Here is a 14,760-nt window from a genome sequence, read left to right as displayed (position 1 = left end):
TCTAGTCCAATAAAGCCTTCAATTGTCATCCAATCTCGCTTCTGGAGTCATTGATCGAGCATCAATTTATTGGACTAGATTTTAAAGAATGGAGCTCCGAATCAAGCCGGACTGTCTGCAACTCAGCCCCCACACGGTAAACTCAGCGGCAACCTTCAAACACTGGCTGGCGTGCTACAAAGGGTAACTTCGGACGGCCACGACTGCACCCACAGAGGACCAGAAACTGCACGTTTTCCACTCGAGGGTGAGCCCAGAGATCTACACTCTCATCGAGGATGCGGACGATTTCGAGGCTGCGAAAGGACACTACATTCGCCCAGTAAACCAGGTTTACGCCCGACATCTGCTAGCGACAAGGCGACAAATGGCCCTGAAACGCTGCCTGGGATTTTTTTCATATTACGTCCAGTGGGTCCCCAATTATGCGGACAAGACCCGCCCACTAATCCAATCCTCGGTTTTCCCCTGTCGGCAGAGGCCCGCCAGGCCTTCAGCCGCATAAAGGCGGACATCGCAAAGGCCACGATGCACGCAATCGATGAATCCCTTCCCTTCCAAGTCGAGTGCGACGCGTCCGACGCTGCTCTGTCGGCCACGCTCAACCAAGTGGGCAGGACCGTGGCCTTCTTCTCACGCACTCTCCATGCTTCAGAAATCCGTCATTCCTCCGTTGAAAAGGAGGCCCAGGCCAGAGTAGAAGCTGTGCGGCACTGGAGACAATTACCTGGCTGGCAGGTGATTCACGCTCCTCACTGACCAACGGTCGGTTGCTTTCATGTTCGATACTGCACAGCGGGGCAAGATAAAGAACTATAAGATCTTACGGTGGAGGATTGAGCCCTCCACCTACAACTATGAGATCTTGTATCGTCCCGGGAAGCTAAACGAGCCTCCTGATGCCCTAACCCGCGGCACATGTGCCAACGCACAAGTGGACCGACTCCAGGCCCTCCATGAGGACCTCTGCCACCCGGGGGTCACTCGATTCTTCCATTTTATCAAGACCCACAACCTGCCCTACTCCCTCGAGAAGGTCAGGATCGCCACCAGGAACTGCCAAGTCTGCGCGGAGTGCAAGCCGCACTTCTACAGGCCAGAGAAAGCGCACCTGATAAAGGCTTCCCGTCCCTTTGAATGCCTTAGTATGGACTTCAAAGTGCCTCTCCCCACCACCGACCGCAACACGTACTTCCTGAACGTGTTTGACGAGTACTCCCGGTTCCCATTCGCCATCCCCTGCCCCGACATGATCACAGCCACCGTCATAAAAGCCCTCCACAGTATCTTTACCCTGTTCGGTTTCCCCGCCTACATACACAGCGATAGGGTATCCTCCTTCATGAGCGACGAACTGCGTCAATTCCTGCTCAGCAAGGGCATTGCCTCGAGCAGGACGACCAGTTACAACTCCTGGGGTAACAGACAGGTAGAGAGGGAGAACGGAAGGGTCTGGAAGACCGTCCTACTGGCCCTACGGTTCAGGAATCTCCCAGTCTCCCGCTGGCAGGAGGTCCTTCCCGATGCACACCATCCGATCACTGCTGTGTACCACGACAAACGAAACACCTCATGAACGTCTCCTTGTCTTCCCTAGGAAGTCCTCCTCCGGGACCTCGCTCCCAACCTGGCTGGCAGCTCCTGGACCCATTCTGCTCCGCAAACACGTGCGGGCGCACAAGTCAGACCCATTGATAGAGAGGGTCCACCTCCTTCACGCAAACCCTCAGTACGCCTACGTGGCATATCCCGACGGCCGGCAGGATACGGTCTCCCGACGGGACCTGGCGCCCGCTGGATCTCCACCCACACCTCACCCACCAACCACACCCTCACTCCCACTTGCGCACCCCACGGCTGCCCCCTTCCCAGGTGGATCGGTTCTTCCACTGGTCCCACCCAGGGGTGATGAAGCTACCGAAGAGATGCTCCTGGAGTCACGGATGCCTGGGCCGGTGCCTGCATCACCGCCGAAACTGCGACGATCACAGAGGATGACCAGGACCCCCGATCGACTAATTGCTTCATTCTGATATGTACATGTAAAATGAAGACTTTAAATAGTTGTGACATGTAATAAGGCAAAACACTGTACCACCAACGGGTACCACCATAACCTCTACCACTGTATGTCGCTAGACCACCACCCCCGCCGGACTCTTTTTTTTAACGGGGGTGAATGTGGTAGTTGGTATTAGGGGTATTACGGTACCTAGGTTGAGGCTGTAAGATCATTGGTGTGGGAGGTACCTGAGACAGGAAGATCATTGGTGAAGCCTGCCTGGTGGTTCCGTCCAGTAAGGCAGAGTATAAGAGTCTGTGTCTCCCTAGCAGTTGCATTCTGTACCTGCGTTGCTGGGGGAAACATCTAGTCCAATAAAGCCTTCAATTGTCATCCAATCTCGCTTCTGGAGTCATTGATCGAGCATCACTGAGGTTCTATACAGCTGCAACATGACTTGCCAATTCTTATACTCAGTGCCCCAGCCAACGAAGGCAAGCATGCCGTATGCCTTCTGGACTACCTTCTCCACCTGTGTTGCCCCTTTCTGTGACCTGTGGATCTGTACACCTAGATCTCTCTGACTTTCAATACTCTTGAGGGCTCAACCATTCACTGTATATTCCCTACCTGCATTAGACCTTCCAAAATGTATTACCTCACATTTGTCTGGATTAAACTCCATCTGCCATCTCTCCGCCCTAGTCTCCAAACAATCTTAATCCTGCTGTATCCTCTGACAGTCCTCATCACTATCTGCAATTTCACCAACCTTTGCGTCGTCTGCAAACTTACTAATCAGACCAGTTACATTTGCCTCCAAATCATTTATATATACTACGAACAGCAAAGGTCCCAGCACTGATCCCTGCGGAACACCACACATCACAGCCCTCCAATTAGAAAAGCACCCTTCCATTGCTGCTCTCTGCCTTCTATGACCTAGCCAGTTCTGTATCCACCTTGCCAGCTCACCCCTGATCCCGTGTGACTTCACCTTTTGTACCAGTCTACCATGAGGGACCTTGTCAAAGGCCTTACTGAAGTTCATATAGACAACATCCACTGCCCTACCTGCATCAATCATCTTTGTGACCTCTTTGAAAAACTCTATGAAGTTAGCGAGACACGACCTTCCCTTCACAAAACCGTGCTGCCCCTCACTAATACGTCCATTTGCTTCCAAATGGGAGTAAGATCCTGTCTCGAAGAATTCTCTCCACTAGTTTCCCTACCACTGACGTAAGGCTCACCGGCCTGTAGTTCCCTGGATTATCCTTGCTACCCTTCTTAAACAAAGGAACAACATTGGCTATTCTCCAGTCCTCCGAAACATCACCTGAAAACAGTGAGGATCCAAAGATTTCTGTCAAGGCCTCAACAATTTCCTCTCTAGCCTCCTTCAGTATTCTGGGGTAGATCCCATCCGGCCCTGGGGACTTATCTACCTTAATATTTTGACGCCCAAAACGGCGCCAATCAGACGGGCATCGCGCTGCCTCAAAGATGCGGAATGCTCCGCATCTTTGGGGGCCGAGCCCCAACATTGAGGGGCTAGGCCGGCGGCGGAGGAATTTCCGCCCCGCCAGCTGGTGGAAACGGCCTTTGTTGCCCCGCCAGCTGGCGCGGAAATGACATCCCCGGGCGGCGCATGCGCGGGAGCGTCAGCGGCCGCTGACAGTTTCCCACGCATGCGCAGTGGAGGGAGTCTCTTCCGCCTCCGCCATGGTGGAAACCGTGGCGGAGGCGGAAGGAAAAGAGTGCCCCCACGGCACAGGCCCGCCCGCGGATCGGTGGGCCCCGATCGCGGGCCAGGCCTCCGTGGGGGCACCCCCCGGGGCCAGATCACCCCGCGCCCCCCCCCCAGGACCCCGGAGCCCGCCCACGCCGCCTTGTCCCGCCGTTCAAAAGGTGGTTTAATCCACGCCGGCGGGACAGGCAATTTATCGGCGGGACTTCGGCCCATCCGGGCCGGAGAATCGAGCGGGGGGGCCCGCCAACCGGCGTGGCCCGATTCCCGCCCCCGCCGAATATCCGGTGCCGGAGACTTCGGCAACCGGCGGGGGCGGGATTCACGGCAGCCCCCGGCGATTCTCCAACCCGGCGGGGGTCGGAGAATGACGCCCCTCGTCTTTTTGGATCTCAATGTGACCCAGGCTATCTACACACCCTTCTCCAGACTCAACATCCACCAATTCCTTCTCTTTGGTGAATACTGATGCAAAGTATTCATTTAGTACCTCGCCCATTTCCTCTGGCTCCACACATAGATTCCCTCGCCTGTCCTTCAGTGGGCCAACCCTTTCCCTGGCTACCCTCATGCTTTTTATGTATGTGTAAAAAGCCTTGGGATGTTCCTTAACCCTATTTGCCAATGACTTTTCGTGACCCCTTCTAGCCCTCCTGACTCCTTGCTTAAGTTCCTTCCTACTTTCCTTATATTCCACACAGGCTTCGTTTGTTCCCAGCCTTCTGGCCCTGACAAATGCCTCCTTTTCCTTTTTGACGAGGCCTACAATATCTTTCGTTATCCAAGGTTCCCGAAATTTGCCGTATTTATCTTTCTTCTGCACAGGAACATGCCGGTCCTGAATTCCTTTCAACTGACATTTGAAAGCCTCCCACATGTCAGATGTTGATTTACCCTCAAACATTCTCCCCCAATCTAGGTTCTTCAGTTCCCGCCTAATATTGTTATAATTAGCCTTCCCCCAATTTATCACATTCACCCTAGGACCATTCTTATCCTTGTCCACCAGCACTTTAAAACTTACTGAATTCAGTGCAGAACACTTCACTACAGCTGGTCCTCCCCAGATTCTCACACTCCCCATTTGACTGCAACCCCCACTTTACCACACCTCCGATCTGGCACCTTGCATACTCACTCATCATAGATTTTGATGACGCAAACCCTGGCTGAGGGCAAACACACCAACCGCAACCCAGTAACTTATCTGAACGGTGAAGTGCCAGGTTTCAAAAATCCACAGAAAATCTTGACAATCCTCAACAGTTTGAACATAGAACATTACAGTGCAGTACAGGCTCTTCAGCCCTCGATGATGCGCCGACCTGTGAAACCACTCTAAAGCCCATCTACACTATTCCCTTATCGTCCACATGTCTATCCAATGACCATTTGAATGCCCTTAGTGTTGGCGAGTCCGCTACTGTTGCAGGCAGGGCATTCCACGGCCTTACTACTCTCTGAGTAAAGAACCTACCTCTGACATCTGTCCTATATCTATCTCCCCTCAATTTAAAGCTTTGTCCCCTCGTGCTAGACATCACCATCCGAGGAAGAAGGCTCTCACTGTCCACCCTATCCAATCCTCTGATCATCTTGTATGCCTCAATTAAGTCACGTCATAACCTTCTTCTCCCTAACGAAAACAGCCTCAAGTCCCTCAGCCTTTCCTCATAAGATCTTCGCTCCATACCAGGCAACATTTTAGTAAATCTCCTCTGCACCCTTTCCAAAGCTTCCACATCCTTCCTATAATGCGGCGACCAGAATTGCACGCAATACTCCAAATGCGGCCGCACCAGAGTTTTGTACAGCTGCAACATGACCTCATGGCTCCGAAACTCAATCCCTCTACCAATAAAAGCTAATACACCGTACGCCTGCTGAACAACCCTCTCAACCTAGGTGGCAACTTTCAGGGATCTATGTACAAGGACACCGAGATCTCTCTGCTCATCCACACTGCCAAGAATCTGATCATTAGCCCAGTACTCTGTCTTCCTGTTATTCCTTCCAAAATGATTCACCTCACACTTTTCTGCATTAAACTCCATTTGCCACCTCTCAGCCCAGCGCCGCAGTTTATCAATGTCGCTCTGTAACTTGTAACATCCTTCCGCACTGTCCACAACTCTACCGACTTTAGTGTCATCTGCAAGTTTACTCACCCATCCTTCTACGCCCTCCTCCAGTCATTTATAAACAGCAGTGACCCCAAAATAGATCCTTGTGGTACACCACTAGTAACTGGACTCCAGTCTGAACATTTCCCATCAACCACCACCCTTTGTCTTCTTCCAGGTAGCCAATTTCTGATCTAAACTGCAAAATCACCCTAAATCACCAAAGATCACTTAAAGATCAAAGCCAAAAGCTCAGCTATCTCCTCCCAAGCTTCCCAGAGAATCCTAGGATAAATCCCATCCGGCCCAGGGGACTTATCTATTTTCACACTTTCCAGAATTGCTAACACCTCCTCCTTATGAACCTCACGCCCTTCTAGTCTGGTAGCCTGAATCTCAGTATTCTCCTCGACAACATTGTCTTTTTCCTGTGTGAATACTGACAAAAAATATTCATTTAGCACCTCTCCTATCTCCTCGGACTCCAAGCACAACTTCCCACTACTGTCCTTGAGTGGCCCTACTCTTACCCTAGTCATTCGTTTATTCCTGACATATCTACAGAAAGATTTAGGATTATCCTTGATCCTACCAGCCAAAGACCTCTCATGTCCCCTCCTGGCTCTTCTTAGCTCTCTCTTTAGGTCCTTCCTAGCTAACTTGTAACTCTCGAGCGCCCTAACTGAGCCTTCATGTCTCATCTTTACATAAGCCTCCTTCTTCCTCTTGACAAGTGTTTCGACTGCTTTAGTAAACCACGGTTCCCTTGCTCGACCACTTCCTCCCTGCATGACAGGTACATACTTATCAAGGACACGCAGTAGCTGTTCCTTGAACAAGCTCCACATTTCCATTGTGCCCATCTCTTGCAGTTTTCCTCTCCATCTGATGCATCCCAAGTCTTGCCTCATCGCATCATAATTGCCTTTCCCCCAGATATCTCTTGCCCTGCGGTATAACCTATCCCTTTCCACCACTAAAGTAAACGTAATCGAATTGTGGTCACTATCACCAAAGTGCTCACCTACTTCCAAATCTAACACCTGCCCTGGTTCATTACCCAGTACCAAATCCAACATGGCCTCACCTCTCGTTGGCCTATCTACATACTGTGTCAGGAAACCCTCCTGCACACATTGGACAAAAACGGACCCATCTAAAGTACTCGAACTATAGCGTTTCCAGAACGGGCCAGGGAAGATGTGGCCATTTATTTCACAAGTGAAAGATTAGGAACAACTCAAATTGTGACTGTGGTCTTCTAGACAGACTGTTGCCGATATACTGACCTTCTGGCCTGAGAGATCCATTCCTGATGACAGTACACTGTGTCAGCTGAAATCTCGGAATCGATTCTTAATCTTACCATCGCACTCTCAGTGCTTCCCCAGCCATACGAATAATACCAATCATGGAAACATTAATTGAACACAACCACTTGTATTTATATGCCAGCCTTTAACATAATAACGTGTTGGGAGAGACTTCAAAGGAGCATTATAAAGCAATGTTTGACACTGAGTCACATGAGGCGTCTTTAGGGTGGATGGCCAAATCTTTGGCCGAAGAGGCAGGTGACGCTGTCACTAACACATTGGGCTGGATTGCCCGATTTTCAGGCTATGTCTTTACTCCGGCATGGTAACGGTGACGTTTTACGAACGAAGATGTGGCGCAAAATGGCCACCGATTGTCCGTTTGGAATTGAGGGTGGGTGGTGGGGGGTGGTTAGCAGGCAGGCAGCGTAGACCACCCGGCTCTAGCTGCCGATACAACCGGAGAATTGGTGGCAGCCTGCAGCGGTCGCGCTGTGCAACATGGCACCAGGCGCGCGCGGATCTGGCCTGCCAAATAGTGTCCCCCCCTTTGGCCGGCTCTCCACCCCCTGACCAACCCCCAACAGTGGCCTCAACCCCTGCCAAAGTCCCCCCTGCCCGCGGATTGCCTCTCCCCCTGTTGAAGGGGCTGCGCTCCCAAAGTTAGTGATTCAAAACAAACCTGTTGGGACTTTAAGCTGGTGTTGTAAGATTGTGCCCACCCCAGTCCAACACCGGCATCTCCACTACATCAAGTAAAAAGTAAGAGCAGTGCTAACTCACTCACCAAATGTTTCTAATCCAGGAGGTGTAAGCAGATATCCCAAATCAGATACTGCAATTGGATAACCACCTCTGGAGGTGCAGCTGGATGTTGCAACTGACGCCTATTATAACAGCGAGACCTGTGGCTCAACTTTGAAGGAGCACGTCCCTCTCTTTCATGCACGTTCTGGAAGCGCCCTGTCAGAAGAGCTACCTACTGAGTTCCCACTTCTTCTGTCTTTTTCCCATGAGTCTATTATATATATTACATTCTATTTCGATACTCAGGAACTGGAAGTTGCCTTATTCCAAAGTATAAATGTTTATTAAAATAAGCTTACACAAGAAGCAAAGTAGTTGAAACACAAAGGTTATACTTTAGTTACAAACTGCTAACCCCTACAATGTTTTGAGATGATCATAAGTGAGCCTCAGTTTGAGAATGTTCTAATATTCTATAGAGTCTTAGAGGTCTACAGCACAGCGAAGGCCCTACGGCCCATCGCATCTGCGACGGTCAAAAACAACCCATTTCCCAGCAGTTCGTCCATAGCCTTGTATGCCTTGGCATCACATTTGCACATCTAAATACTTCTTAAAGTATGGGCTGGATTCTGCCGTCCCGCCCGCCGCAAGATCGCCACGGGCAAGACGCGGACAATGGGATGTTCATTGACCTCGGGCGTGATTCTCCGGTTGACGTGCGGACCCGGCAGGCGAATGCCGCCCAATGTCTCCACTATCCTTTCAGGCAGAGAGTTCCAGACTCCCACCATCCACTCTGGGTGAATAAGGTTTTCCTCATGTCCCCTCTATACCTCCTGCCCCTTCAATCTCTGCCCCTGGTCATTGATCCCTCCACCAAGGGGAAATGTTTTTTCCTGTCTACTCTATCTAAGCCCCTCATAATTTTAGAGGGTTCCAAGGAAACAATCCGAGTCTATCCAATCTCTCTTCATAGCTAAAACTCACCAGCCCAGACAACATGCTGCTAAATCTCCTCTGCTCCCTTTCTAGTGCTATCACATCCCTCCTATAATGTGGATTCCAGAACTGCACACAATACCCTAAGCTGTGGCCTAACCAACTTTTTATACAGTTCCAGCATATCTCCCTGCTCTTAAACTCTATGCCTCGGCTAATAAAGTCAAGTATACCATATGCCTTCTTAATCACTGTATCTATCTGCCCTGCTATCATAAAGGACCAGTGAACACGGTCCCTCTGATCCTTGGTTCTTTCCAGGGTCCTGCCGATTATCATGTATTCCCTTGCCTTGTTTGTCACCCAAGCCAATAATCGAACCTGGGATCCTGGAGCTGTGAAACAACAGTGCTAACCACTGTGCTATCGTGCTGCCCTGGCCACGTCTCGGCTTCCATCTCCCGTCCCAGCTCCTGTTCCCATTTGTGCTTAATGTCCCCCACAAGGGCTCCCTCCCACTTCATCAATTTGTATATATATATCCGAAACCTTCCCCTCCCCTATTTCGTCCTTCAACAGCACCTTGTCCTGCAACCCCAGGGGGGTTGCACAGGAAAGGACGGCATCATGTTTCTTACTATGTTTAGCCCCTTTACACCTTTCTGTATTTATTCCCTACACATCTAAAATTATTTTGTCTTTTAGGCTGCCTACACATTTGTTTTTTCTTTATCTTGTCATATTAATTTAAATCTTCCCTCACACAGCTTTAAATAACCTTGAGGATGTCAGTCCTCCCAGTTTTATTAAGGCATAGGTCGGGCCATTGTAAAGCTCATTCGAGCTCTAATTAATTTGTCGACTGCCCACAAAATCTAAATTCATTCCTCCCCCATCACCTGCCTCCTCAAGTCACACCATTTAACCCCCTAGCCTTACTGTGACGATCGATGGCGGAGCAGACTCAATGTCAGTGCAGCATCTCCTCAGCACTGCATATTCAAGTTCCTGGTGTTGAGCCACAGCTTTCTGACTCTGAGGCAAGCTGAGCTACAGCCAACACCGTAGTGTTTCCTCAGTGACTAAAACTTAAAGGGCGGGATTCGCCAGTCGCCGACACTGAAATCGCGTTCAGCGATCAGCCGGAAAATCAATTTTCTCGCCAAAATCAGGGGGGGGGGGGGGGGGGGGGGGCGCTTTCGCGATGTACTGCCCCCTCCAAAGCTGTGTACTCTAGGAGTACGCCGCACCGACGGCCTCACCCCGTGCTCCGCACCCGACCGGCCAAGTTACCGATGGCGTGGGTCTCTCATGCTATTATTTGTCGGAAACTCGGCATGGCGGAAACAAACCTGTTGGACTTTAACCTGATTTTTACTTTGATAACTGAAGAACATATGTGGAAATTTGCTGATTACACCAAATTTGAGGAGGGATGTGACAAATTGTGAGAATGATTGTAAGAGGCTGCAGGTTGACTGGCTAGCAGGATGAGGCAACAGACATAGTTCAATGTTGAAAAAACAAAATCGGAATTTCTTTTTGGGAAGAATAAAAAAAGAAAGTACGACAAAATGACATCGAGACAAGACTAAGTAATTATCAGCCAGTTCATTTAACATTTCGGGAAAATTATAGACCTAAAACAAGATGGCACATACTTATTTATCAAGTCTCATAGAATTTACAGTGTAGAAGGAGGCTATTCGGCCCATCGAGTCTGCACCAGCCCTTGGAAAACGCACCCCACCCATGCTCACACCTCCACCCCATCCCTGTAAACCAGTAACCCCACCCAACCTAAGGGCAATTTATCATAGCCAACCACTTAACCTGCACATCTTTAGACTGTGGGAGTTCGCCGCCCCTTCGATCAGGGGGTAGATCGCCGGGCTGACCCGCGAGCGTAGGAGGTGCATTTTCTGCCTTTCCGTGGGGGTGTCGGCGGCCGTCTCAAGGTAGCTCTGGAAGCATGCCAGCCAATGCTTAAAAATCTCGGTAGAATTTTCTGCGTGTGGGCTGAGCTGAAGGCACGTCGGCTTGATCCTTCAGAAGTAATTATCTGATTAAATTGATACGCAATCAATACGCTTGAGTCCACGGGGAGTCATATCGATTCAGCTTTAATCAGATAGAACTGTACCCAGCAGCGAAGTTACAGAAGTGAAGGCTGCTGGGACGGCATTGGTTCTTATACCCCGCCTCTCAGGGCGGGGCTATGTACATTGCCCAATGGTAGACCCCGCGGTCTAGCCAATGGTTATTGCTCTCTCTGGTACCGCAATACCTGGTATTACCACAGGGAGGAAACCAGAGCACCCGGAGGAAACCCCCGCAGACACGGGGAGAACGTGCAGCCTCCTCACAGGCAGTGACCCAAGCCGGGAATTGAACCTGGGAGCCTGGTGCTGCGAGGCAGCAGTGCTAACCACTGTGACACTGTTCCTGCAACTTGTCAATTCGAGGGTATAAGGTCTGAGGTCCATTATGTGCCTCATGTTTATCCTTTCAGGAACAAGGTTTGTTTCCTGCATCAGTTTCAGGCTGTGAACTAACTTTTAGACCACAATTTTTGGCTGTGATTCTCCCGATTGGCGGCTAAGCGCTCCCACCAGCCGCCAGGGTACCGAGGGGGTCCTTCATGGGAGGTGGGGGTCGGGGAGGGGGGTGCTTGTGCTGGACTGGAGGGGTTGAAGTCGGGGGAGGGGTGTTTTCTTTGGGATGGGGGTTGTGGGCAGCCAGCCCACAAGGACTCGAGCAGTGACGGGGACAGCAGCTCCAACAACAACCCTCTGGCCCAGTCCAGTCACGACACGGGACACCAGCACACAGGGGAGAGACAGGCACGACACAACGACACAGGACACCAGCACACAGGGAAGAGACAGGCACGACACGACGACACAGGACACAAGGGACATACAGGCATGACACAAAGACACAGGACACTAGCACACAGGGGACAGACAGTCATGACATGACGACACAGGACATGAGCACACAGGGGACAGACAGGCACGACACGACGACACAGGACACAAGCACACAGGGGCAGACAGGCACGACACGATGACACAGGACACTAGCACCCAGGGGACAGACAGACATGAAAGAACACAACACGACACCACCACGGAGGGGATGGACAGACCGGATATGGCAGCCCAGGGGACCCCCGACTGCATCACAGCTGTCCCCTCACCCTCCACCACCGCAGATACTCTCACCTCGGTTGGCCATTTTAATGGTGAGACTTCTGGGACACTAACTGGTGCGCACCACACAGCCGCTCCGGTACAGCCGGTGGAGGTAGGAGCAGCCGAGGAGCCGGACGGTCGGAGGGTAGCCCAGCCCCGACAAGCACCTGCCACCCAGACAGGTCCCGGGTTCCTGGAGTTACCCGCCCACCCATCGACCCGATGCAGTCAGGGATCCAGGGGCGTGAGAAGGTGATGGCCAGTTTCCAGCACCTGCAGACGCAAGTGCAGGAGTGTATCCGCGTCCAGGAGCAGGAAATGGTGCCGGTCATGAGTGCCACACAGGCCAACACCGCACGGGTGGCGACCGCGGTGGAGACAATGGTGGCGACGGTGTCGGGCATGGGACTGTGTTTGCAAGGCCTGGGGCTATCTGTGCACGCGGCCTCCGCGGCCCAGAACAGAACTGCCGCCTCACAGGCAGCCCGAGGGAGGAGGAGATCCCGGAACCCCGTGCCACCTCGGAATCCTCCCGCCCTACCATCCCCGGTGCATCTGGTGGGCAGCGGGCAGAACAGGGTGGCACCATGCCATCTCAATTGCCCGAGGTGCAGCCTGACCCATCCAGGCCGGGCCGCCCTTGGAAACGGCCACCAAAGGGGACCCTAGTCACGATGGCTGGGAGATGCCGGACAGGTCTCCACTCAGCGACTAGAACGACCCGGTCGCGAAGAAGTTGAGGGCGACCGTCACCTTGATGGCCACAGGGAGGACATAACCACCCCCGGTCCCACGTGGTGCCAGGTGTGCCATCAGGTGGCAGATGTGGGCGACGGTCTCCCGGCTCATCCAGAGTCTCCTCCTGCACGCCCTGTCTGGGAGGTCCTCGAAGGACATGCGGGGCCGGTAAACACGTTGTCGCATCGGACGCCTCCGTGGCCGTGGCACACCCTCCTCCTCCTCATCCCCATGCTGTGGCTCCCGCACGGCGTGGTTCTCCTCCTGTGCCTCTCGCGCCGGCGGCCCTGCGGCCTGGGCGCCTTGCACGTGCCCCACTGCAGCCCGCTGCTCTACAGCAGACTCCGCCACCTCCCTGTCACGAACGTGCTCCAGCTCCCGCTGGGCCTCATGCAGGGCAGCAGCCCCCGCCACGGCGGCCAACAACGCTGGAAGATGGCTAAACATTGTACGATCTGTGGGGGGTGGGAGTAGACAGGATTGCAGCATTGATATATCCCCCTCCACAACCAGGTGCCATGGGCTACATGGCCGGCCCGGTTGCCAGCACGCGCAACACCCCTGCCGCCTCGGTGCCCTGACACCTGCCAGACGTCCCTCATGCCAGGGCCACCATCTGGTGGCACTGCCCTCACCGGGGGTGCCGCCATGTGTGCTGCCCTGGACATACCCGCTGGTGGGTGCCGCCAGTTTGGTGGGGGGGGCGGGGGGGGTCTGGCACTCACCAGGACGGCCGGGCCGCCTGCTCCACGACAGCAAACGGGTTGGGTGGACAGCCGTGTGTCCGCCGTCATGGGGTCTGGCCGTTAGATCCGCCCTGCCATGGCGGGCCGTGGCCGCCCGGAGCCTTTGTCGCCCCCCCGCCGCTCCTTCACCCCCCCATCCCCGGCAGCGGATGTGTGGGACCACCCCTCCCCACCCGCGGATGTTTGGACCACCCCCCTCACCCCCAGCAGCCTCCCCCACACGGCCCGCAGACACGGCCGTGCTGCTCCCCCTCCCAGGGTCCCCACCCCCAACGCCGTCAACCATGCCCGCCCTCCCCCAGTATTCCCCTGCCTATAACATACCGTGGTTTTTCACCCGGATTTGCAAAAGTTAACAAAGCCATACCTCAAGAAATTATGCTTATACTACTTTGTTCCTGATTTCAGTTTCTCCTTCTTAATTGGTTGTTCACCAGAGGCCCTGGAGCTCTGTATACAGATCACACTAGCACTGCTTTGTTCTGCCGTGGACTCTCCTCAGCAGCTCTCTCCAGCAGATTCAGTTGTGAGATCCTGGCCTGTGTGTCTCTGGTCTTAACTTACAAAATGATCTGATGCACGATCAATGACTACTAAAGTGAGGTTGTAGTCCAACTGAAGGCTTTAATAAGCTGGATGTTTCCCCCAGCAGCTCAGGTATAGAAAGAAGGCTGCTGGGGCGGTACGGGCTCTTATACCCCGCCTTGCAGGGCGGAGCTACCATACAGCTTGACCAATGGGAAACATACAATATCTACCAATGGTGTTCCAGCATTACTCGGTACCGTAATACCTTTACACAGACTACCACATGATCCATCTTCAGATCTTCACACAGTCCTGTTGCTTGCTTACTGGCAGCTACAAAATGGAGGAATCTCTCCTCTGTGATTTCATGCCCAAAGCACGGCACTGATATCAGTGTACGTGCTGGGTGCGTGACCTGCTCTCTGTTGCCGCTTCTGGCAGGAAGACTCCATTGTTTGTATTTAAAGGCCCGTTGCAGCCTGCATTCTCAACTTAAATGCCGTTCGGGGCCTGCATTCTTAAAAGCTGGCTGTGGCCGCTGGGCCCTTGTCCTGCGATCGGGAACGCCGAGACCAATCGCTCCGTGACCCTCTCGACACCCCCAGATTGGGACCCGCAGTTTGAAAAACCCTGGTCTAAAAGCAATTTTCGAATTAAGGGGCAATTTATCG

General features: G+C 52.7%; 1 protein-coding gene across 3 annotated transcripts in view; it reads right to left on the bottom strand.

Moving 5' to 3' along the window:
- The window catches only part of fyco1a (FYVE and coiled-coil domain autophagy adaptor 1a), a 353,805-nt gene that overhangs the window by 123,040 nt on the left and 216,005 nt on the right, over nucleotides 1-14,760 (bottom strand). The window lies entirely within an intron of this gene.

Source organism: Scyliorhinus torazame, chromosome 6 (assembly GCF_047496885.1).
Source record: "Scyliorhinus torazame isolate Kashiwa2021f chromosome 6, sScyTor2.1, whole genome shotgun sequence".
NCBI classification, from domain to species: Eukaryota; Metazoa; Chordata; class Chondrichthyes; order Carcharhiniformes; family Scyliorhinidae; genus Scyliorhinus; species Scyliorhinus torazame.
The sequence above is the reverse complement of the archived record's forward strand: the minus strand, read 5'-3'. Positions and strand labels throughout refer to the sequence as shown.